This window comes from Balearica regulorum, chromosome 1 (assembly GCF_011004875.1).
Source record: "Balearica regulorum gibbericeps isolate bBalReg1 chromosome 1, bBalReg1.pri, whole genome shotgun sequence".
NCBI classification, from domain to species: domain Eukaryota; kingdom Metazoa; phylum Chordata; class Aves; order Gruiformes; family Gruidae; genus Balearica; species Balearica regulorum.
In genome coordinates this window covers 176399175-176423365 of record NC_046184.1, presented here as the reverse complement: position 1 = coordinate 176423365, position 24191 = coordinate 176399175, and positions in this window count along the sequence as shown.

Here is a 24191-nt window from a genome sequence, read left to right as displayed (position 1 = left end):
CACAATGACCATGGTCCATTACTGGAATGGTTTCCAGAGAGGCTGTCAAATCTCTATCACCGTGTGTATATAGAAGTTTACTGGACAGAGTTATAAACAACATGATCTAATTTTGAAGGTAACCTTTACTTTGATCAGAGTTGGGTGAGACAGATTTCCAGAGGTCCCTTCCAACATGAATTATTCTATGATCCTATGATTTAAAAATAGATAAGAGACATCTAAACAATTACAAACCCCCACTTTAATAAGAAAACCACCCAAGTCTAAAACTAATATTCCCAAACCAGCAGCAACCTAATGTTGGAAGTCTGAATATGCTTTTCAGCACCAAAGTTTCTCAAGTGCTTAAAGTTTCTATGGATATTTAAGTCATGAACAGGCAGAACAGCTCATGAATAACTCAATTCATTATTCAGTCTAATCGCACTTAATAAAATTGGTTTTATGTTATCTATATCACATGACAAACTCAAACTGACAGGCATTTTTAGGAAATAGCCATTGGAAGAAGTTATAAACAAAGCTCAGAGGCAAAGCTCACTTTCTTGTAGACCAAACAATGGACTTCCTTTTATCATTTATCATTCTTCTACTTCTGTCATTAAGAAGGGAGTATGAGATGCAACTTCCTTCTCAGGATTCATTCCATCTTCTAGACAATTATGCATATGAAAGTTTATAAGCTATCCCGCTAAGAAATAATACCTTCTGAATAGCTGTTGAAGCTGTACTTCTTTATATAAATGTCCTGCTTTTACCTGGGATAGAGTTAATTTTATTTCCAGTAGCAGGTATAGTGCTATGTTTTGGATTTAGTATGAGAATAATGTTAATAACACACTGATAACAGCAAAAGGGAAACACAAGTTTTCTTAGGTGTGGGTTTCTGGAGAATGCACATTCCAAATTACAGTCTGATAGTAAGCCCACTTTATGAAGTGATCTCGAAGAAAAATGATTTCAAATGGGGCCCTGAGCAACAAGCCTTTGAATAAATTAAACAAGAAATAGTTCAAGCGGTGGCCCTTGGGCCAGTCCAAGCAGGACCAGATGTAAAGAATGTGCTGTACACTGCAGCCGGGGAGAATGACCCTACCTGGACTCTCTGGCAGAAAGCACCAGGGGAGACTCGAGGTCGACCCCTGGGGTTTTGGAGTTGGGGATATAGAGGATCCGAGGCCCGCTACACTCCAACGGAAAAGGAGATATTGGCAGCATATGAAGGGGTTTGAGCTGCTTCAGAGGTGATTGGCACTGAAGCACAGCTCCTCTTGGCACCCCGACTCCCAGTGCTGGGTTGGATGTTCAAAGAGAGGGCTCCTACACACCATGCAACCGATGCTACGTGGAATAAGTGGGTTGCACTGATTACACAACGGGCTAGAATAGGAAGTCCCAATCATCCAGGGATTCTGGAATTGATCACAGACTGGCCAGAAGCGAAAGATTTCGGAATGTCACCAGAGGAGGAGGTGACACGTGCTGAAGAGGCCCCACCGTATAATAAACTACCAGAAAATGAGAAGCCATATGCTCTGTTCGCTGATGGGTCCTGTCGCATTGTGGGAAAACATCGGAGGTGGAAGACCACTGTGTGGAGTCCTTCACAGCAAGTCATAAAAGCTACTGAAGGAGAAGGTGAATCAAGTCACTTTGCAGAGGTGAAAGCCATCCACTGGCTCTAGATATTACTGAAAGAGAAAAGTGGCCAATGCTCTATTCCTATACTGACTCACGGATGGTGACAAATGCCCTGTGGGGGTGGTTGCAGCAATGGCAGCAGAGCAACTAGCAGTGCGGAGGTAAACCCATTTGGTCTTCTGCATTGTGGCAAGATAATAATAATAATAATAATAATAATAATAATAATAATAATAAATAGTAGTGGTAGTAGTAGTAGTAGATAAACTTACAACACTATGGTGTAATTTGTAATGTACCATATTACAGTGAGAACCACATAGTGTGCCACTGATCAGTAGTAATAATACAGACTGAAATATTTTAACCTGAAAGAAGCTTCCCAGAACATACATTTCTAGCCTTCATGATTCCCAAGTCTCACCAAACTCATTATCAAAGTTCTCTGCAAACCAAATAACCTCTGAAAAGAATATTCTGAATATGCAATAAATGCAAAGCTCACCCATAAATCTCCACAGTCATTGTAATTACCTTCATTTCTAGAGCAGATCTGTCACAATCAATAGATACTACATATAAGTATCCTGGAACTTAAAACTTCATCCAATGTATCAACAACCCTTGCTTTTATGCAGTTGAAAGTGAACAGCAACCGCACACAAGGAGAAACTCAGGAAGACTGTTAGTAGAATGGGTGTTGTGTTTTAACCCCAGTCAGCAACTAAGAGCCATACAGCCGGTCGCTCACCCTCCCCCAGTGGGATGGGGGAGAGAGTCAGACGAGTAAAAGTGAGAAAACTTGTGGGTTGAGATAATGGCAGTTTAACAGAGAAAGCAAAAGCCACGCATGCAAGCAAAGCAAGACAAGGAATTCATTCACCACTTCCCATGGGCAGGCAGGTGTTCAGCCATCTCCAGAAAAGCAGGGCTCCATCGTGTGTAACAGTTAGCTGGGAAGACAAATGTCATCACTCTGAACGTGCCCCCGTTCCTTCTTTTTCCCCCAGCTTTATATGTTGAACATGACATCATATGGTATGGAACATCCCTTTGATCAGTTGTGGTCACCTGTCCCAGCTGTGTCCCCTCCCAACTCCTTGTGCACCCCCAGCCTACCCACTGGTGGGGTCGTGAGAAAAGCAGAAAAGGCCTTGGCTCTGTGTAAGCACTGCTCAGCAGTAACAAAAACATTCCTGTGTTACCAACATGGCTTTCAGCACAAATCCAAAACAGCCCTATACTAGCTACTATGAAGAACATTAACTCTATCCCAGCCAAAACCAGCACAAAACCTATGAAAATTATCTAGGTAACCTTCACAATACTTTTCCAAGTAGTGTATTATCTTAATTTTGCTGAAACACTAAACTGTTAGGAATTACGTTTATGTTTGGAAATAAAAACAAAAGATAAAGAAAAGACAGAATATGGTTCTCATGGGTATTTCATTCAACAGTAGATGAATTTTGGAACAAAGGATATGTAGTTCCAGATTTACAGAGGTTTTGTGACTTTCCACATCTGTTTAGCTGTCCTGTAGTGTGAATCATTATTCTGCAAATCATGCCCAACTGAGAAAATTTTACATAAAAAGCCATTTCTTTTGAACGATTACTTTTACAGATAACCAGTCTAAGCTGGATACACAACCAGGTGCTGCACTAGTGGACTAGTTCTACCTCCTATTAGACCTATATAATATTGTATGTTGGACTATTTCAATGGTCACATCTACAGAGTGTTACATGATACTAATTGAATCCTAGGGAATAACTGTGATTAATTTACATTTTATCAGATGTCTGCTGCCTTATCAATTTCCCCATACTTATGTTCCTTAATGTTTGCCTGTGTGGTTACCCATCTTACTCTTATTGGAGATTAAGGACAATCATGCAAAAATCTTTGCCACTCAATATTAATTTTTCTTCTCTGAATATTTTCGGTCATTTAGTCAGGGGGAATGGCAACATACACAAAAATACTGACTAGTGAATTGTAAAGTAAGCTTCTTCCATTATTCCGTGTATGGAAAATTGCTCAGGAATATTATTCAGTGAATATTTAATCATACAGAAATCAATTCATTTGCAAAAAATCAGGAAAGCAAAAAGCAGGCTAAGATTCTGAGATAGCTTATTTGCAGTCAATATGCTCTATTTCTCTGTGCTTCCTGCAAGATGACTTCAGTTCACATCAGTTTAGAGGATCATACCCTTAGGGTATAATTTGAAGACGTGCAACTGTAGTCCTGTCTGCAGAATCATTATTTATGGGTGGTGATATGCAAGAACGAAAGAATGCAGATTGATTGTAAAATCTTAGAGGAGAAACTATGACAGAATGTGGGTTTTTTTCAGCTAAGCAAGTTGATAATATAAAGTTATCCATAAGAGAATCAAATATGGTATTTTCACATCTAAAACTAAAACATTTTTCTATGGAAGTCAAAGGATAGTTTAGGCTGAATATTCCCATTAAATTAAATTTAAATTATAGTAACTGCAAGTGCTGATGATGATACTCCAGAAACTGAGAAATACCCCAAACAGTCTAGCCATTTAATAATTTCTACTGCAATATAAAATACCCAAATATCTGTTGTAACTTACCAAACTGTGAAGAAATGTCAAAGACTAGAGAAAATTAAGAGAAAATATATATATATATATAAAAAACTCATATATATATACACACATATATAGTCTTGGAGTACTTTAAGATTTCAGTATGGTTTTTTTTAAAAAACATCTTTTCTGTAATTGCCTTCAGTGGTAAAGAAAAAAACACAACCCTGTCATTTTAGTTATAAATGTATATATTCTCATGGATATCTCTATACTCCCATATAATTAAACTCTCCAAAATCATTCTTGGATCTCAGTTCTGTGATCAGGTACCCTTAATTAATTATAATTCACTCTTATATTTCTGTGCGGAGGATGCCAGTCTTTTCCTCCGGAAGCATATCCTAGATTCAGTTCAAAGAGAATGCTCTAGGGACAGTCTCTAACTGGCAATAAAACCAAGAGTGTATCTGTCTTCTGCGTAACATCCTCCAACATTATCCCAGTGTCATTTTCACCTGAAAATATGTCTTTATGCTTTAAGCCAGTGTTGTGGTTTAACCCAGCAGGCAGCTAAAATAACCACACAGCTGTTTGCTCACTCACCCCGACAAATGGGGTGGGGGAGAGAATCAGGAAAAAAAAGTTAAAACTCATGGGTTGAGATAAAGACAGTTTAACAGGACAGAAAAGGAAGATAATGATGGTGATAATTAATAATAATAATTGTAATAGTAATAATTGTAATAATAATTATTATAACCACCACAACAACAATAATAAATACAAACAACTGATGCACAGTACAATGGCTTACCACCAGAGCTTATGCCTAGCTAGTTTCCAAGCTGCGGTCATGCCCCCGGCCAGCTTTCTGTAAATTATAAACCGAACATATGTCATATGGTATGGAATATCCCTTTGGCCAATTTGAGTCAGCTCTCCTGGCTGTCCCCCCTCTGAGCTTCTTGTGCACCACCAGCCTCCTTGTTGACGGGGCAGGAGGAGAAGATGAAAAGTCCTTGACTTGGTGTAAATATTGCATAGCTACATGTGGTGTGTTGACCCTGGCTGAAGGCCAGGTGCCCACCAAAGCCGCTCTATCACTTCCCTCTTTGACTGGACATGGGAGAGAATATATAACAAAGGGCTCCTGGGTCGAGATAAGTACAGGGAGAGATCACTCACCAATTACCATCATTGGCAAAACAGACAGCTTGGGAAAATTAATTTAATTCACAACCAGTGAAATCAGAGCAGAGTAATGAGAAATAAAAACAAATTTTAAAAACATCTTTCCCCCACCCCTCCCTTCTTCCCCAGCTTAACTTCACTCCCAATTTTCTTTACCTCCTCCTACCAAGCTGCACAGGGGGACAGGGAATGGGGGTTGGGGTCAGTTGATCACACGTTGTCTCTGCTGCTCCTTCCTCCTCAGGGAGAGGACTCCTCACACTCTTCCTCTGCTCCAACATGGGGTCCCTCCCACGGGAGACAGTCCTCCATGAACTTCTCCAATGTGAGTCCTTCCCACAGGCTGCAGTTCTTCATGAACTGCTCCAGCGTGGGTCCCTTCCATGGATTGCAGTCCTTCAGGACCAGACTGCTCCAGTGTGAGTTCCTCACAGGGTCACAGCCACCTTCGAGGATATCCACCTGCTTCGGTGTGGGGTCCTCCATGGGCTGCAGGTGGATATCTGCTCCACCATCTTTCTCCATGCGCTGCAGGGGGACAGCCTGCCTCACCATGGTCTTCTCCACAGGCTGCAGAGGAATCTCTGCTCCAACACCTGGAGTACCTCCTCCCCCTCCTTCTGCACTGACCTGGGTGTCTGCAGGGTTGCTCCTCTCACATCTTCTCAGTCCTCTCTCTGGCTGTAGTCACTTCTAGTGGTTTTGTTGGGTTTTTTTCCCCCTCTTCTTAAATATGTTATCCCAGAAGCTCTACCACCATTGCTGACTGGCTTGGCCTCGGCCAGCGGCAGGTCCATCTTGGAGCCAGCTGGCATTGGCTCTATCAGACATAGGGGAAGCTTCTAGCAGCTTCTCACAGAAGCCACCCCTGTAGCACTCCCGCTACCAAAACCTTGCCATGCAAACCCAATACACAACCATCAAAATTTCAGTGTTTTATCAACATTATTCTCATCCTAAATCCAACACAGCACTATACCAGCTATTAGGAAGAAAATTAACTCTACCCTAGCTGAAACCAGGACAGGCAGGTTTTATAAGTCCTAGTTTCATAGTGCATAGAAATAAACAACAACAAAAAACCAAAACCAGCAAACTCTTACATGAACCTCCAAGTTTTTCAGAAACTTTGAATTGGAAAATGAAAATGTTGAAAAAAAATGTCTTATGTGTTGCATGGCACCACCTTGCATCCAGTCATGTGATATTTTGTAGAATATGTATCAGAGTTCACAACTTGGTCGGAGACTAGAGATTACTCCGTGAGATGAAACATTAATCATTGCCAATGCAGTGACTTAGAACAGAATTTTTTGATATAGAAAAAGTCTGTACATAATTGGAGAACTCCCTTGCCTGAAAAAATATTGAAGATATAATCACTTTCTTTAGAAAATTTTCAGTCAGATCCTGTTGTCCTGGCCACAGACTACCATGTGATCTTCCTCTATGATAGTAGGTGAAATGTAATGCACACAAATTAAAGGAGAGGAATCATAAAATCATAGAGTATCTCAAGTTGGAAGAGACCCATTAGGATCACTGATTCCAACTCCTTGCTCCTTGCAGGATTACCTAAAACTAAACCATATGACTAAGAGCATTGTCCAGATGGTCCTTGACGAGTAAAGGTGTTTTAAATAGGAACAATTTATACTATGATCCAAACAAACAATTCACATCTAATAATTTAATAGGTTACTTTAAGTAGAGATAACATAGACAATATAATATTTTACTCTTACAATATCAGGAGGATGTTCACTAAGAAAATTTGTTGATATTTTTGATGCTTCCAAATCTAGTCATATTATAATCAACATTTTAGGTGGGATTCTTCTGACCAAATGCAGACAGCTGCCTTGTTTATATAGGCGCATCACATTATCAAGTGTTATTTTTTTCTGGCTGATTGGATGTCTGTAGAGTGTCCACATCTAAAATCAGATCTGGTGAGTCCTCTCTGTTAGACCTATTTTGTCTACTTACACTGAAATTCTTTACTGTGAGGGTGGCGAGGCACTGGAACAGGTTGCCCAGAGAAGCTGTGGATGCCCCCTCCCTGGAAGTGTTCAAGGCCAGGTTGGATGAGGCTTTGGGCAACCTGGTCTAGTGGAGGGTGTCCCTGCCCATGGCAGCGGGGTTGGAAGTAGATGATCTTTGAGGTCCCTTCCAACCCAAACCATTTTATGATTGTATGATTCTAAATATTTTGGAGTGGCAGGATTTGCATCAATGTTCTTCTTCCGGTTTAAAAGGAAAGGGAACCAAATTTTCACCTTGGTCTAAATGTCTTCAGCCTCTGGCATATTCTTGTCTCTGATATTCTTTCTTCATAAAAATAGATGACTCTGTCATCTTCATAACAATCTACAACAGCTTTGGGGTTTTTTATGACCAAAACCCACCAACTTTCTTGTTTCATTTTGGAATGAGCAAAACAACTGACTCTTGAGAGTGTTGTTATTTTAGGAAGTTTTGAAAAAGTATTTATGGATTTACTTATTTATTTATAATTTTATTTTTGACTTAGGTATCTATGAATTTATATTATCTTACTGAATGAGAAAGAAAGAGAGAATGAGCCAATCTATGAAAAAGAGTCAGTATCTGACATAATTACTGACATGATCATTTGATTGATCTACAGTTCCTTCAGCCAAGTGGTCAATTTGTCTGACTGAGAGTCATGTTTCCATTCCTGCACACTCCTTCTTAATAGTTTAGTGTAATCCAAAGATCTTACTGTTTCTGTCCCTTCAGTGTCTGTCACATAGCTGCACATCATACCGACTTTTGTTTCATTCAGAAAACAAAAGGAACCTAATCTTAATTTTTTCCTCTGGGGATTTTTTTCATAAAAATGCTATCAACTTCACAGTGAAAGACTAGAGGTTTTGATTTGATGCATAACATTAAGTCTTTTTAATTATTTATCTAGTTGTTAACCTTGTTGGTAAAAACAGAGCTGCACATAGACAGCCACAATTAAATTCTTGCTTCAAGTAAGAAAAAAGTAAATCATTAGGCCATTCCTATTTGATAAGCAGAGTACTGACAGTATAACTCCATTTTATGTTTTGAATTTTTTCAACATAAGACTTCCAATGGCTAAGAGACAAAATTTAAGATGAGACTTATTGGTTGTAACAGAAAAAGTGTTGGACGTGGTTCCTATGTCACTAACAAATTCTAAACAAAAAAGATTGTTGGATACATATCAGTTCACAAACATGTTCATATTTCATACAAGGGTTTCAGTAGAGGGAGGAACATTGCTTGAGGTCAAGTTCACCCTGAAAAAACAATAAAAGGTAGAATTTTTCTTTCAGTTTTATATTGCTCTATTTGTTCTATTGTTTTACTTTTTGTTTATTAATCTATGGAATATAGATATCTAAGAAGGATATGAGGTTACAATTAAAACATCTTCCTAACTACACCTAGAAAAGAGTTTGACTTGAACTAAAAGATAATAAAATGTTCAGGAAAGGGAAAAAAATTCTTGATGTAAAAAGGTGAGTAGATAATACACATTCCAAAAGGATAAAGGTGATATTTTCATTTATGAAACTAACAGAGAAAAGTTCAAGAAGAAACTGGCTGTGAAGTCAGAATAATAGAAGTCTGCTGAAAATAAACACTAAACAGTAAGTTAAAGAAAGAGACAGATTGAACTTAAAATGTACCTAACATTTGCTGCCACAATGATGTTGTGTGGGTGATAACATGCAACCAAAAGAAGAATGAAAAGCATTTTTTTTTTTTTTTCTTCAGAGCCGAATGCCAAGAACAGAACTCTCATTTTTCTGGGTACACGGGTTTACACAATGCATTCTAAAAGTTGTGGAAAGAGAGGAAAGAAAAGTACTTTAACATGGGAAGATTTTTGATAGATGAAACAGTGGTATCAATAATTAAAAATAAATTTAAGTAGGAATAAAATTAAGGATGCATGGAAATAAAATAAGAAATTGCACAGAATGTTATTCAATATTTTTTTTCAATTTAACTACCGTACAGTAAAAATGATAGAAAATAGAAGGGGAGAAAAAAATGAGTGAAACAGACACAGTAGTAAGCTCGCTTTGTAGTCCTTTCATATGCATGTGTTTTGATGATAATGCAGTTATCAGATAACATAATGAATGTTAGTCTGTGGTCTGAAGCCTTAAGAGGATTAGAATAGCTTACTGCTGAAATCACTCAATAGAGCGGCATACGTCTACTTGAACACCCTGAATAGCCAGAGGTTCCATGGGAAAGGAAAATATATGTCTAGATCCATTGATAAGTAAGGAAAAAAATTACTGAATTGGCTAGGTGTCTTTTTGGTGCAGCCAGGTTATGGATAGATTTTGAATTCTTGGGTAAGAAAACAGCATCCTGGGGAAATGAAGAAAAGAATAAAAATAAGATTACTGGGTGATGCTAAACAGAAGAGAGAGTGAGATAAAAGGAGAGGAAGGTCTTACCCAAGGAACTCTCTAAATGGTTAAATCTTGTATGTTATCTCTCCCTGGAGGATTGGACAATACGGAGACATCTTTATTGCGATGAGTGATCTCAGAGTAGTACCTACACCTTGGAAACTCCATGTACTATCATGTAGGATTGTTGAGGTATATTTATGTCCAGATCTGATCCTGGAAACAGAAGTAGCTTTACAGTTCTTCCATTGCAGAGGAAAGGGCTTTTGTGTAGCTTCACAAGATAATGAATCATGACTCAAATTTTTGTTACTTCTTATTGGAAGGAGATGCTTTTGTTAAGCTACAACAATGAAAAGCCTAAATAAAATTTTGCTTAATCACAGTGATCATGGAGAGGGAGAGAAGAGAACAAACTGGAAAAAGAGAAAATTAAGAAGAAGAAGAAAGAAATTATCAACTGTGAGAATATTAGACACCTGCATTTCTTTCCTTAGATGCTTCATAAGTTCACTTGGCTGGAATATGCTTTCCGGTACACTTAGCTAAGTCAGGAAAAATTCTGCTGAAGTCAACAGCTACATACATAATAAAATGGTGTCAGGCCCACTGTGTCTGCAGACACAATTCTGTATATTCAGTATCCGGCTGTTTTGTAAGCAAAGGAATCCTACTGTGTTTCTGTTTCAATAAAATAATCTGGAGGTACTTCAAAACAAAACAAAAAAACCTGTCCCTAGGACTTTGAAGCTGTCTTTTGAACCTTCCCAGCCAGCTCGCAGCAACACGGTACAGGCATGCTATTGTCCTGTTTTTCTAGGTGTGACAAAAGAAGAATGAGGTAAATGCACAGAATGGGAATGAAGAGATTTCACATACAGACAGAATAAAATGACAAAAATTAACAACATAATTTGGAAGTAGGATAGGAGGAAGGAAAGAAATATATTACATATTACACTGATGATCTCAAATATTGTAGGTTTGAGTGTTTCATTTTTCTATAGATGTCAATAGCATTTTACTGCCAGACAATCTACATCAGATTCTTACTTCCACAGATAATATTTTGGAATTATTGATATTTTAGAATTTCCTAAAAAAGAGTTTTACAATTAAGCAAATTGTCATATATATATACATATATATGTGTGTGTGTATACATATATATATGTACTAAAACACAATCACACTGTTCTCCTCCATGTTAGTATACTCAATTTATATTAAAGTGGAATGTCTACGTGTCAAGGCTGGTTTAAGTGATTTCATGACCACAGAGGAATAAGAATATTGTTGCATGGAAAACAATAAAGACCTTTCAAATAATTTTATGGGTGATAAAGTATATAGCACAGTTTGCCCATGCCAGAGACTACAGCAAGTCTCTGGTGTGAAGATCTTATGCACCTGCCCTATCTCTCACCTCCACAGTGCAGGATACCACCAAGGCCCTGGTAACACCTTGGGTAAACAAACCTATCATTTTCCAAATTCTTAGCACAGACAAGGTGAGGAGGTTTTTTCCAAGGAGTGAATATTCGCATACTGTGTGTTCAGTTTCTTTTTTTTTCTGGCATATTAAACCTGTTCCACAGCACACAGAGAGACCTTTTCTCCTCTCATCCTCTACTAGGAAAAACAGCATCTCTTGCCACAGAGAATACCACAATGTGATTCAGTCACTTAAGCTTAGGCATCTAATGAAACTGTAAATGCTACAAGGTATCCTCTAGCTGCCACTTTGGAAAGTCTCAGATTTCCACCAATCCTGCATCATCACAGTTAGTCATACAGAAACCTTGGATACTACAGGATGGCTCAGCTGGCATCAGTTTCATGTCTGAAGACTAACCCAAACTGTTAGAACTCTCTTCTGCTAGTCAACTGTGAGACAATATAGCTTGTTACACTCAAATGCCTTTTTCTAACATTGGAACATCTGTTGCAATTGAGAGAAGATGCTGAGTTCTGGCCTTATCTGTTTACAAAATGACCTGTCTTGAACAGCTGTATATCACTTTTCTTTTCTCATTTCCCTCACAGTTGCAGTGATTTGCCACCTATAGACTACAGTCTGTTTTGTCTGAATTTCATTTGTGTTAATTGACTTCTTTCTTTCCCACCCCCCCCCCCAGATTAATGATTTTTACATTTGAAGGTAGGGCATGGTAAGGGATATATTCATTATGGTGTCTTAGGTGTACTCTAAAGAATAAATATGAAGACCAAAGACCAAATTCATTGATCCTGCCAAGACGTGTGACTAGTTTGCGCAGCCAGCGTACTTTTTAGAGGAAACTTATGATAATATGATAAATAGGTGCTTACGATTAAGACGACCGACAATTGCAGCTAAAAAGGCATTTGATAGAATTTTTGTACTGTAAGCATGCACTTTGTATGCTCTAATCATGCAATTATGAATAAATAGTCATTAATCAACTAATTTGACTTCACAAAGTCTATTGTGTTTGGATTTACCATGTAATGACGGCTATGTTGAGTAGAACTAATTTGCCTGGGATATTAAGCTTTAAAAGATACTACCTGAACACCTCTAATGAATCACGAAAATCACAGTTAGCATGTAAAGGTGGCTTTATACTTAAGTGGATTCAAGCATCCATAGCTTCTTCATATGTTTTAGTTACTGCTGAGCAGTGCTGACACAGAGCCAAGGCCTTTTCTGCTTCTCACATCACCCCACCAGCGAGTGGGCTGGGGGTGCACAAGGAGTTGGGAGGGGACACAGCCAGGACAGCTGACCTCAACTGACCAAAGGGATATCTCATACCATATGATGTCATGCTCAGCATATAAAGCTGGATAAAGAAGGAGGAAGGGGGATCATTCAGAGTGATGGCATTGGTCTTCCCAAGTAACTGCCTGCCCATGGGAAGTGGTGAGTAAATTCCTTGTTTTGCTTTGCTTGCAGACACGGCTTTTGCTTTACGTGTCAAACTGTCTTGATCTCAACCCATGAGTTTTCTCACTTTCTCTCTTCCGATACTCTCTCCCATCCCACCGAGAAGGGGAGTGAGCAAGCAGCTGCCTGGTGCTCAGTTGCTGGCTGGGGTTAAACCATGACACTGCTTTACCTGTGGAGGAGCCCTCCTGTTACGTATTCCACATTCGTTACTGCACTGTCACTCAAATTTTAAAGCTTTACATCCTTTAGCTTGCGTTAGTATGAAAGTGTTTTAAAAACTTTATGCTGTCCTTCATATGCTTCTGAATGATTTTCTAATTCCTATTAACAATTGTAATGCAAATTCAGTACCTTAAAACACAAAAAAGAGTTGGTGTTGAATTGAAAGAAATCACTGCCTCAAGGGTGATGAAACTAAACTTATTATTGATAGAATTGCATATTTTAAATGACCTAGAAATCTGTATAAATAAAGTTCCACACTTCAGGGCAAGCTATAACATAAAGAACATTCACAGTAAGATATGTATTGTATTGATATTTATGTAATTGAGGTCATCATACTGATTTTTAGGTTATTTAATGCAAGGACATAATTAGTCTCATAGTACGCCTATGCAGGCTTAGGGAACATATGCAAAATGCTTGTAAGAACAGAAGGAAATGAAAGAGGAAGGTACGTAAAGCACTGATTTTTTTCTAAAAGAGCCTTTATAATTTTCTCTGCTCTACCTTGACAGAAAAATCTTTCTTTTTTTTTTTCCATACAATTGTTATTCTATAATGTACTATGACTTTTACTTTTTATTTTAATTCAAGGCCCAAACATTGTTCAGTGAAGTCAATGAAAAGACCCTCTGTGATTTCAGCAAGTACTACACAAGGCCATTTAAATACAAAACACAAGTCATTAAAAGGGAAAAAAAGAAACTTCTCAGTTTGCATGCTTTGACCTTGCTGGCTCATGAACTAAATTTTTTACTTTAAAAATGCAGAAAATTAGAGAAAAGTGAATGAAATTGTTTTTCTAAATTTCAGATACCTTTTTTTCTTTTTTATTGGAACCTTAAAATTCTTTGTGATGATCTTAAAAAGCCAAAGCCCCCTTCAGATTTTATTTTACAACATGTCATTATTAATGGCAATGACATGTAAAGTTGTTGGGGTTTTTTCTCCTTTTCTTTTTGAAGTCAAGGAAAGGGAATTTAAAAGCTAGTAACTCTCTCCCACATTTTCTCTCAGAGAGCTATGCCTGCCTTATATCCTTTGGAAACTTCTGAGGGCTCTGACTTACAGTTTCATGTTGGTAGAGGAATTATAAATCCGAGAAGTCCTTGCAAGAATATGTGTATCAAGATCATCAGGAGTAATGAATGAACAAGGAAACTGCCAAAAACTAGAATATATTTACTACTTAACTCTACAGAATAAAACTTAAACTATGTCTTGAAAAAATTGTTTACATAATCAAGTATTTTCCCCTTGTCAGTAACAACATTTCTATTACCATTAATGAAATAAACCTTACTCCAAGAATAAAATGTGTTTTAACGATGAACACTACAAGCTTTCTCTAAGATTCCCAAAATTGGATTGGACATCTTTAGGTTTTCTCATCCAATGCCCCTTAATTCATACAAAAAAAAGAGAATGCTTTATGCAGTGATAGTCAATGAATGAAGTGTGACCTTTTCAGGGTCTGTGCCATATTTTATGGATCTGTAATGTCTATAACTAAAATATATATTTTCTTTTTTTTTTTTTTTTTTTCAAGTGGCTTAAATTTGCCATTCCGTTGGGAACCTTGTAGGACTCAATAATCAAAACGGGTTAAAGAATACTATTCTAGAAAAAAATATAGATAAAATAATCTAATGCTGTGAACAACTTTGTAGACATTGTCATGCCTTCAGATAGCCTTTTTTCCTACTTTCTTAGTTATTCAGTCTCAGCTATTTGGTTCTCAGCATGAAGATGACTGCATACTGTATGATTTTATATGTCAGAAACACACTTCTGTATCTTATGCAGCTTTAGCCTATATTTGCTTTTGACCTCTCTAAGTCTTCTACAGTGCGATCTGCTAGCTGATAAGGTATTTCCCATCATTCTTTTCTTCTTATTGTAAAGCTATTATGTATATCTGTAATGAGTTGATGTTACAAAATAAATATCTTTGCCTGTTTCAGTCACAGTCCGGTGCTGTGAGATCAGATCACTCACTATTTGTAAAAAAGAAACTATCACCTTAGAAAATGCATTAAACTACTTCAGTAAACTTCAGACTCACATTTTCCTGGCTAATCAACCAATACACTATGTAATGCTGATGATTCACACGTAGCTCAGGTGTATGTGCTATGACAAGGAAGATATGCCTCGGGTACATCATATTACAGAAGAATTTTCTAAATTTATCTTATGTTTTCTTCTTACCTGAAGAACATAAGCCAGACCTTAATGTCATGAAACCAAAACTTTTGATTTCACAGTACTGGCTCCTGTGAAACATTCTTCCAGTGCATTAACAGCAATGTCTCTGGTCTGGCCTTTCTAATTATTCTTAATGGTCAGCACTTTTAACTGATACCTGTGTTATTAGCCTTGCAGGCTCCTTCTTTCTGGTCTATTTGCTGTCCTTGTCCTCAGCTTTTTTAATAACACATCACTATTTCAAGACCCTGAATCTTCACAACATTGTCCCATGCTACTTAAAAGTAAAATAAAAAATATATTAAAAAAAATCGTTACTACTAATCCTTAAGAAAGTAGGTCAGAAGATGACCCTGAAAACTCGTTATGTAATTTCCCAAACTACTGTTATTATCAAAGGTGACTCAAAAGTGGTTGCTGCTTAGCTACAGTTTACTTAGAAACATATAGGCATGATTTACATAATGAATTTCATCCAGTTAACAGCACTGAGACATCTTTTCTACATGTTTGGAATAACTTCATGACACCTGCTGGAAGGAGTGACTTTACAGTTTTGTCTTGCTGGACTTGATGCTTCTTTCAGTGGCACTTGATGCTTCCAGGATGAAGTCCCATTTCTTTGCATATGTCATCAAAACAGTTTATCATTCACTGTCTTAGATTATTTTTAAATTTACCTGTAGCTATATTCATTCAAGTACAGATCACGATTATTACCTGTTGTTTGATTTTCTGCTGACATGCTGACAGCTGTGTTTCTAAATTATCAGGAGGTAGACTATTAATAATGAGAATGGCACTTCTGAATGATTATATTTACTCATCACATCTAAGTAACACAACTAAAATTCATATCTGGATTTTACAAATCTCCATGAGATAATATATGATTTGAAATTCCAGTAGTATCAACATATGTAGAAGGCAGAGTTACATTTTCAAATTCCATAGCAGTATAAAAATAATTTAACACTGTATCCTGCTTAGGTACACAGTATCTTAATACAGACATTCAACATCTCCCACTGGTATTACAAAACCAGGAAGATCATCAACTGTGCTAGTCTTTCTGTCCTACCCATGAAATATTTTCAACTCATTCCAACTTTAGTCGGTAGTTAATTATACTACGAAGCATGATTGACTATATTGTTTCTATATTGAGAGAGCTCCATTAACTTTCAGCAAGACACATGATCAATTTTGAGAGCCTGCTGCTTACACACAGAGTCCTTCCTGCTGTGCCCCAATTTATTTGCAGGACATTTTTGCTACTGTACTCACCAGGGTGTGTTTTATGGCCTCATTCCTCTTTTCTTTTTTTTTTTTTTCTTTTTTTTTTTTTTTTTAATATAGTTGATGTTAATATAGAAGCAAACATGCAATCCATATGACTATGTCCTTATGGGATACTCTTATACATTTTAACAACAAATAGATTTTTTTTTTTCTCATACAGAGTTAAGTAGAATTTGACTTTAACAACCTTGGAATAGACTTTTATCAATTTCTGCATTTAGTTGAGATTATATACAACTCAGTCTCCAAATGCCTCAGTATTTGTGGTACCCACAGTTTGTTATCAGAGAGAAGACAACAATCTCAGATCAGGAAATGGTGCTTAAACATCAGGCTTAGGTACCTCTGGAGTATTGAAATAGCTTAATTTTAGTTAGGAAATTTATATGAATTTCCAGTATTTGTTGAAAATTAGAAAAACTGTCAAAGTTTCCATGAATTATTTGTCTGTGAAAGAAAAACCCTAAGAAAAGAACGGATGAAAAATATCAGTGATGAGTTCTATTGTCTGTAGAAGCCAATCAGGTCCTGGAAAATCAAAGATTACATCTAAATTTTAAGACACGAGCACTTCTCAGGTCCCACATACATGACATTTGTTATTTCCTCTTTACATGTTAAGGGTAAACTCAGTTTTCTACTGTCCATCCTTGCTTCGGTACTCTCATAGGAAGGAAATTGAAGTGCAGAAGAACAAGAGACAAAAAATTAAGCTAATGATGGTATATTCAACTAGGTCCCATGGTCTATATAATCATGACAGCGAACTGGAGACACCACCAGTCAAACATTCTTACCCTGCAACTAGAAATAGCTAAATTAATCTTTGTATTCCAGATCTTCCAAATATCTTAGTTTTAGCCTTTCACTGAATACTGTCTTGTCCTTTGGAACTTTCATTTCCTGCTCTGTTTAAGTATTTAGAGGATTATTATTTTCTATGCCATCTTTCTTTATCCTTTTTGGGAGGAAGTCATGTTTGTCCCTTACTTTCTGCACCTATTCAGAGCCATAAACATTGCATAGGTAGGAGTAACTCCATGAAAGAAGATTTCCTTTTGCAACTACACTTCATCATTATACATAAATAACAGTATTGTACCCACAAAACATTAACTGTTTTAATTTGTTTTAACATATTTTAAGTGCTCCAGAATATCTGCTCCTATTTTTATTTCATGATGTCCTTCAGAACTCACAAATTGTTGCACTTTCATTGCTAGCACAATTTATTTGTCTGGATCTAGACTTGGTGTTGATCACGTTACAGTAATTTAACTGCAATGTACAATATCTTGTCATTTAGTAATACTAGTTTGTAGTACTAAATATTTGAATTGGGGTCTTGATTGGGCTCTTCATTTAACAGTTTTAGTATTTGCTATCATATCATGTAGCTTATGGATAGCTTGAACTTGGAGCAATGCATTTAAAATCATAGTGTTCTGCAAAAAAAAAAAAAAAAAAGAAATTTGAATTGGGAATGGCATTCATATAAGTTTCTAAAATGTGAGTTGTGCCATCTGTCTTAAAAGTGCCTGTCTCCATTTAGTAGAAGAATATTCTAGGCAGCTAGTTTAGACTGGACAATCAATATTTAGACACTCAAGATAGGTGTTCTGAGGTGAATTGGGTCATGCATGCCGCAAGTCCTTCAAAACTGTCAGCTTGAATTAAGAGTTTTATTTGTTCTAATGCTTCAGTCATTTTTCCTTTTCTTTTTGAAAATGTATGTATGAAATTGATTTATTTCTTCAAGTGCAATGCTTTCAAATTTTCATTAGTACAAACTGATAGCTCCTCAATCTGTTTATATATATATGTCTATGTATGTATGTATTTACACATACATATTTATGGGTATATGTCCAGAAATATCTATCTTTCAGTCAACTTTCTATTCAGCAATTTCAGTTGTGTTTACAAAAGAAAATATCTTTTCTTAAATCTCTTTCCAATATCTTTTTCATTTCTAGGGAGCTCCAGCTAAAGTGACCATTTTGGCAGCACCATACTTTTCAGTTTTTACTTTTTTTCTCTTCTTCTGCTTGTAAATGAATTTCCTGTTCCATTCCTCCCTTCTCAGGTAGCAGTTTCTGAGGCATCCGAGTCATTAGTTTTATGACGGGTCTTCAGCATAACAACAAAGAGTTAAAATATTAACAGGCATTAAATAGAATAACTTGGAAAGGAGCAAGAGAGGATCTAGAGGATCATGGTGATTTAGCTTGAATCTCTCTTGTAGATGCATATAGCAAGAAAGCAGCAGTTTCAAAAGGCAATTCAGGATATGAGCCTCGTTAATCTCTGAACTGCTCTCTGAGGTGATATCCATCTCTCTTTTTGGTCACTAAATGGGAATCCTAGGGAGGTCAGAAAGTATGTAGGTGTCTGTAGTTTGGTAGTGTGAATAGTTTCAACTAATATAATCAAAGGGCTGGAGAACCTGACCTATGGGGAAAGAAAAAAGTTAGGTCTTTTCTTCCTGGAGCAGAGAAGGCCCAGAGGGGACTTCATCACAGAATTACAGTACTTAAAAGGTGGCTACAAAGATGATGGAGGCTCTCTCCTCACAAGGAGTCACAGAGAATACAAAGGGCTACTGATACAAGTAGCACCAGGAGTTGTTTTATCTTTAAATAAGAAATAACTTTTTTTACTGTAAGAACAATCTTTCACTGGAACAACCTCCCCAGGGATGTGGTAGAGTCCCCATCACTGTAGGTTTTCAAGATGTGATTGGGCAGGGCACTAGATAATCTTAAGTAAGCTCCCTTTCTCACAAAAGTTTGGACCAGATGATCTTTTGAGGTGCCTTCCAACCTGGGCTGTTCTATGATTCTATGATTCTGTGTTCAGTTTACACATTAGATTGAACAAGCAAATTCAGCTAGTGTTCCAAGAGGAGGTGTGGTCTCCCAAACAATTTGAAGGTTCAGCTACCTGTACAAAATTTAGGCATCTTCCTCCTTTCCCACTTCTCAGGATTGCTTAGGTTTGTCTCTGTACATGGATTTATGTCGGATAACAGAATCAGACAAGATCCATAGTCTTCTCCCATGTGCCCTGGACTTTTCCTGTGTAATGCTGTCAAGCAAGAACAAAAAATAAGGCTCAGAAAGAACATGAGGTATCTCATATCTGAACTTGAAAGAAATCCAGACCCATACTCACATGCTGTAGCTATATGAAAAATTTGTTTAGAGGTTTTCAGCTTCAAAAAAGTAAGAAAAGGGATGATAAAATGATATAGAAATTCATAGATATTCCTGTGAATATGAAAGATAAAAGCCTTAAAATATTATGAAAACAGTCATATCCACATTTATTCAAGTAGTTTATTAACATATTCAATGCTTCAGCTCAGTTTTCAGCTGAAAGGATCACATGATAATGCAACTCATAAGTGGCATTTTACCTACAGTACATTAAATGCTAATTATTCCCTCTTTTTTTCCCTCAATTTTGTTGTTTTTTCTTACATAAAATGAGTTACTGACACACATAATGTTTTCTAGATGAAAAGTAATATTTTTCAGAGATTTTTGGTATTGCAGACTTGCTATGAGGGTAAACTTTTATATGTAATGACTTCTCTTCAAATGATAACATTTTAGGAGGGTAGTGGAGAAAGGGAAAAATGGAGTAGAGAGGAGAAGGAATAGAGAATGAAAGTATGAAAACTGTTATTATGAATTAGACTTGTTTCCTTGAAACATCATTCTACAAAAAGAAAAACTCTCTTATGAAAAATCTTTTATAAGCATAAAACAAAAGCTTTTAACTCTGTGACCTGGGATTTTGTCAGAGACAGAAACAAATAGCAAGAGAGTAAATAGTAAAAGAAGACATTATGAAAGTCAATGTCATCAGCTTGCTAGAAATCTGAATGTTAACAAGTTTATTATAAATATCAAGGCAAAGGAAGACCTTTGGTAGAAATTTGAAGGAGGATAATACTTCCTCCTAAGTTTAAGTAAATAACAAAAGAGAAATCTAACAGATTCTAATTTTATAATTTGACTGGGGGCTGGCCGTGATCAACCAACTGGGAGCAAGAGGTGTAATGTCAATAATAGATGGTATGCGGTGTAAGAATAATTTTGAAGAGCTATGAAACTGAAAGCATTTTTTTAATTACATATTGCAAGAGAGATAAGGGGAAATGGTGCAGAGAGGAATAATATACTCAAGGAAAAAGATTAGGATTTTTTTTTTCTTCAATATCAATACTGTTCATCTATATTAAACAGGACTAGAGATGTTTGTTTCACAAGATCAGAAATTTGACGAGACTCTAACTCTACAGATAAATAGTAGAGCTGGATATAAAATCATCTTCTTGTGCCATGAAAGCTTGAAGTTTCAACTGTGTTCCTGTTCTGTCCTGGAATAATCACATACCTACTGCTGGGTAAAATTATTTTCATGAATAAGAAATAGCCTGAACCCTGCTATTTTGGAAGAATGAAACTATTCATGATTTTGAAGCAAGGGACTGAAATTAATGTTGGTATGTTTAATTTCAAACACTGAATATAGAAATGTTACATCTGAAGACTTGTATTTTTCCCCAAATCAGCAGTTTCCATTTAAAATTCAACTGATACTCAGGTAAAAAAAAAAAAGTTAAACCAAAGGGGCCAGAAAATTAACAAACTAAAAGCATTTCCAGTTTTTACCAAATTTCGACTTAGTTTTAGGTTGGTTTCATTTGAGCTAAAATTAATTTCTTTGAAAAGTACAGATTTTTACAATTTTTTAATGTAACTAGGGATTTGAAAGATACATTATACTCTCATTCTATTCAAACCGAACAAGTATGTAGTCCAGGCTGGAAGATTTGTTCCCTCTCCCTTATTGTTGTTTGAGTTTTTTCATTCACACTTAGCAGCAACTGGAAAGTCCCTCTCTCCTTGAAATGTAATAGTAGCCTATAAAGGGGATGATTTAAGCATTCAAGTAAAGCTCAAGGGACACAGCATTACTGAATTATCTCTTTGCCTTCCATAACAGAAAAATCTCAAGGGATAGCAAGAAAAGAGATTGATGTCAAGTAAACTATGTTTGTGCTTTATGGAGAGTTGTAGTTTTGTCTAATTTCTACTTTGTAACTTTGTTTTCAATTTGGTAATCCATAATTTATCCATTTTCTTTCTATGTGTATACATATATGTGTGTGTGTGTTTGCTTTCAATTTAAGAGTAACCAGGTCCTCAAAACAATCATCTGAGGTAAATGCAATAAGGATGAGGTACTCTCTCTCTCACAAAAAAATACAGAGGTAATTGAAAGAAAATTGGCCTGCATCCTTGATCAGATTTAGGGATCTGGGAGACTGGAGTGAATGTCCACTGTGCTACAATGGTCAACACACAGATCGTTATCATCACATGTCGACACATGGAAAAATTTGCCCAGCAAGCATCAACTTAAAACATTTTTGTAAGAAGAAAGCAGTAGAAAGGGATCCCAAAACATTAGCTACAAGATTCATCTGGCTAGATATAAACATCTAAAATGTAGAAATTTGCATATGATCAGGTAGTGATTCTGAGATGTCTTTGTGGTCAATGGAGAGAAAAAAAAAAGTCTTAAAACATGATACTTCTCTTTTTCAAATAACTGCCCAGAAAGTGTTGGATGATTCCCTTTATTGACCATAAAGGAGGGTGGCAGGTACTTATATACACTAAAGGCATCTAACACTAAATAAGGTGAAACCTAGCTGAACAAAAAAGCTGTCACATCACCTCTTTCAAAATTGTGCTAGAAAACATATTTTGATACCTATAATAATAATTTAAAAAACCCCAACCAAACCCTGATAACTGAAATAAAGCAGATGAAACAATGTTATTGAATAACATACAATACTGTAATTACATTAGACAACTTCACTTTTTAAGGACATATCTTTAATAAATAATATAACGAAGTCTCTGCCAAAACAGTAATAACTTATGAGAAAATCTTTAATTTCCATAATTTCATGACAGTCTACATATTTTTTCTTTGGTTTATAGAGTACTTAGATTTTCTTCTTCTAAGCCCATTTGTAAACTTCTGAAAAGGTACTGAGTGCTTGATTACTAAGCATTGTGCCTGATTCAATCTTATTTTACTTGTAGAAGCTCTAAACACTGTGTTCAATATTATTACTTTATTAGATGCTCTTAGGATATGTTTCTACTGACAGCTAAATGAGATTTCTTCTAACAAGTAACTACTTACTTCTGGCCTTAAAGGAGTCGTTTACAAATGCAGCATGAAATGAGGTGTTGGCAGTTTTTTGTTATGTACTTAAAGAAAATTCAGATGCCTTGAAAAAGGCAGAAAAACATGAGCTAAATGGATAGAGCTGTGCTTTTTAACTGTTTTAGCCTGCTCCTTACTTCAACCAATTAAGAATTCTCTGTGCGTTGCCACAGTATGTGGCTCCTACAGTATGAATACTTTATGCTTCACTTGTTCTTCTGTAATACCTCCCAGGAAGAAAAATGCAGGTTTCTTTACTTTTTCCTTCCTCCTATCCCCCTGCAGTAAGCAGCACAAGTATACATACCCTAAAAACCTTAACATTTAATGTATAATAATTGGACTACCTGTCCTTACTTGTTTTTTATTTTATTTGTGATTTTACTTAATTTGTTACTCCTGCTTTTGAGAAAGCTGTCTCTGCGGCTGCCTAAATTCAACAATAACTTTGACTACCTATGGACCACTACACTTACACAGTTGTCCAAGTATTTATGGCACCCACTGAAAGACCCTTCCTATTACGGCACATTGAGCCTACAGGCAGAGGATCTTTCCTAAACCAACTAAGTTCACAGTTGTACTTATATACATTTTCTAGTAAGGCCTATGATGTCGATTAATTATTTCATTAGAAATATGTAACAATTATTATAGTTGTCAAAATATCTGGATTTGGATGTGATCCTGCTCAGGAAAAAATAAAACAAAAAAACCCCAAAAGAACAACAAGGCCAAGTTCAAGGTCCTGCACGTGGGTCGGCGCAATCCCAAGGACAACTATAGGCTGGGTGAGGAACGGATTGAAAGCAGCCCCGAGGAGAAGGGCTTGGGGGTATTGATTGATGAGAAGCTCCACGTGAGCTGGCAGTGTGCGCTTGCAGCCCAGAAAGCCAACCGTGTCCTGGGCTGCATCAAAAGAGGTGTGACCAGCAGGTCGAGGGAGGTGATCCTGCCCCTCTACTCGGCTCTCATGAGACCCCACCTGGAGTCCTGCGTCCAGCTCTGGGGGCCCCAGTACAGGAGAGACATGGAGCTGTTGGAGTGAGTCCAGAGGAGGGCCACGAAGCTGATCAGAGGGCTGGAGCAGCTCTCCTATGAGGACAGGCTGAGGCAGTTGGAATTGTTCAGCCTGGAGAAGAGAAGGCTCCGGGGAGATCTAATTGCGGCCTTCCAGTACCTGAAGGGGCCTACAGGTAAGATGGAGAGGGACTGTTTATCAGGGAGTGTAGTGACATGACAAGGGGTAATGGGTTTAAGCTGAAGGAGGGTCGATTTAGATTAGATGTTAGAAAGAAATTCTTCACTGTGAGGGTGGTGAGGCACTGGAACAGGTCGCCCAGAGAGGTTGTGGAAGCCCCCTCCCTGGAAGTGTTTAAGACCAGGTTGGATGAGGTTTTGGGCAACGTGGTCTAGTGGAGGGTGTCC